Consider the following 2509-nt stretch of genomic DNA (forward strand, 5'->3'; position numbering starts at 1 on the left):
GCGTCACATGGGTTCTCTGTCCTCTTGCTCTGTCACCCACAACCCCTCCACATGCTTCTCTTATTGCATCTACCCTCACCACAAGCTGGTGCTCCCTGTCACTCCTTCTGGGCTTCACTCAAGAATATCTTTCTGCCTCAGCCATTTCACTGAATACCGCAGGGCACAGTGAGTTCCACGAAGGTGCTCAGTGACCCTAGGAAAAGGACATATGCTCACAAAACACTGGTTGTGTTATCGGAAGACTGCTTCTTGAAGGCTACTGAAGAAAACCCAAGGGTAATGGAAGAGGTTTCCAGGAGCACAAAGAGAGGAGTTTGAGAGAAGCCTTGAAAGTACAAGCACAGATTGGTACCAGAGACATTGAAGGTTTAGTCATAAATCCCTGCTTAACACATCATCAAGTTATTATTTACTAATCACTAAAGAAATGCAGTCTTAAAAAATGGTTAGACCAGTATTGGAGCATAGAGTGAACCTGTATGGAAACATACAGGACTAGGCATGTCAAGGCTTTAGATTTCATGTAAGACAGCACTGAAGCCAGGTGGTTGCTCAGTTGTATTTGCTTCAGAAATAGGAATCACAGAATCACACAATGGTCAGGGTTGGAAGGGACCTCTGGAGATCATCTAGTCCAACCGCCCTGCCAGAGCAGGGTCACCTACAGCAGGTTGCACAGGATGGCATCCAGGCGGGTTTTGAATGTCTCCAGAGTTAGAGACTCCACCACCTCTCTGGGCAGCCTGTTCCAGTGCTTTGCCATCCTCAAAGTAAAGAAGTCCCTCCTCATGTTAAGATGGAACGTCCTATGCTCAAGTTTGTGCCCATTATCTCTTGTCCCGTCACTGGGCACCACTGAAAAAAGACTGTTCTCATCTACCTGGCACCCTCCCTTTAAGCATTTATAAGTATTGTTAAGATCCCCCTCAGTCTTCTTTTCTCTAGACTAAAAAGACCCAAGTTCCTCAACCTTTCCTCGTAAAAAAGATGCTCCAATCCCTTAATGAGCTTAGTAGCCCTTTGCTGAGCCCTCTCCAGGAAGCAATCCCATTCTTACCTGATTTGGGATAAGTTGCTAGAAATATGTCACTATCCTTGATTTCAAAATCCTCCAGGGAAGCTACGTGCTCAAGTGTAGTAATTACACCAAAATAAAACCCTTTGTATTTGAACATATATTCTTTTGATGGTTCCATTGTTAATCTGCGGTCCTTGTAGGGCAATAACCTGCAATAAGAAAATACAATGTTTTATATATTTTCCTTGGTTGTCATCTCACAGAAACAAACAAACAAACAAATGCGTAATTCAAACAAAGAATCCATCACTGGCAAATTTTAGCAAAACGCATTTCAGCAAAACTCTGGAAGCAATACATAGAAATTTAGCTTTTAGACTTTTACAAGAACATCACTCGGGACACATATCTAAGGAAAATGAAATATGTGTAACACTACCCTTTACTCCTATACCAGTGTATGCTACTTGCATGTAAAAACGAATGTAACTGAAGGCATCCTATGTAAATGTCATTTGTGAAGATTCCTCTAGGATCTGAGTGACCGTAGACTTTTCTTTGGGATGTCAGTAGCTCTCAAACAGAGCTAGCTTCACTACCAAGCTCTCATTCTGAATGTTTGACTGAAACTGTGTTCAGAACGTCTTACTACAATTTCTGCCTCCTTCTATTTATTCTCTGTCCCGCTACTAATGTTTCTCCCACAGGAAGCATGTTTCCTGCAACCCGGGATGGAGAAGCATCAACATGAGTTCTTTTCTTAAATATGCCTCCTGGATTTATGAGACTGTTTTCTTGTGTCTCATTAACTCCATTGCTGTATATTTGCAAGAAAATACAGGAATCATCATTGTTGTGGTGAGTAGGGAAGGGCAAACTCTTGGAGAGGTACAGGAAGAGCAAGAGAGAGACTGAAGAGAGAAGCTGCCTCTTGTAGCTGAGCCAGAGCCAAATGGAGCATCTAGGTTTCAAAGGTTTTTGCCTGTGTCTCTGCTGCAGTCTTTGAGCTGAACGATACATACATGGATTTCAGTGAGCTTAACATCCTGGTCGCTCCCTCTCTGCTCTGTGGATGAAGTATTTATTAACACCATCAGACAATGTGCAAGTCTTGGCAGAAATCACCAGCAAGCAAGTTCACTTCCAGACTCTGATATCACCAGCATTGTCTTATGTGGGTTAAAATACGTTTGGAAAGAGAGACTTTCCTATCTGGAATTTTGTCCAGGTTTCTGTCCCCTGCCTCCCCCTTACAATGCGACTATTCCCGTGCCCTCTTGGACTGCTGTGTTTGCCATTGCTGCACCATCAGGATAGCACCCTCGGTCACATTTGTCAAATCAGCCGAAGTCGCAAGACATACCAAGTGATCAGAATTCCCCACCACAGGCAGTCCTTTGAAATGAAGCCCCTGATCCCACCTGTCGTCATTAGCTTCTCTCCCGTTCGCCCTCTGCTTCCCCTCTGCCTTCCCGGTCCATGGACTCC

Source organism: Charadrius vociferus, unplaced genomic scaffold, assembly GCF_000708025.1.
Source record: "Charadrius vociferus isolate BGI_N301 unplaced genomic scaffold, ASM70802v2 scaffold948, whole genome shotgun sequence".
Taxonomy (NCBI): domain Eukaryota; kingdom Metazoa; phylum Chordata; class Aves; order Charadriiformes; family Charadriidae; genus Charadrius; species Charadrius vociferus.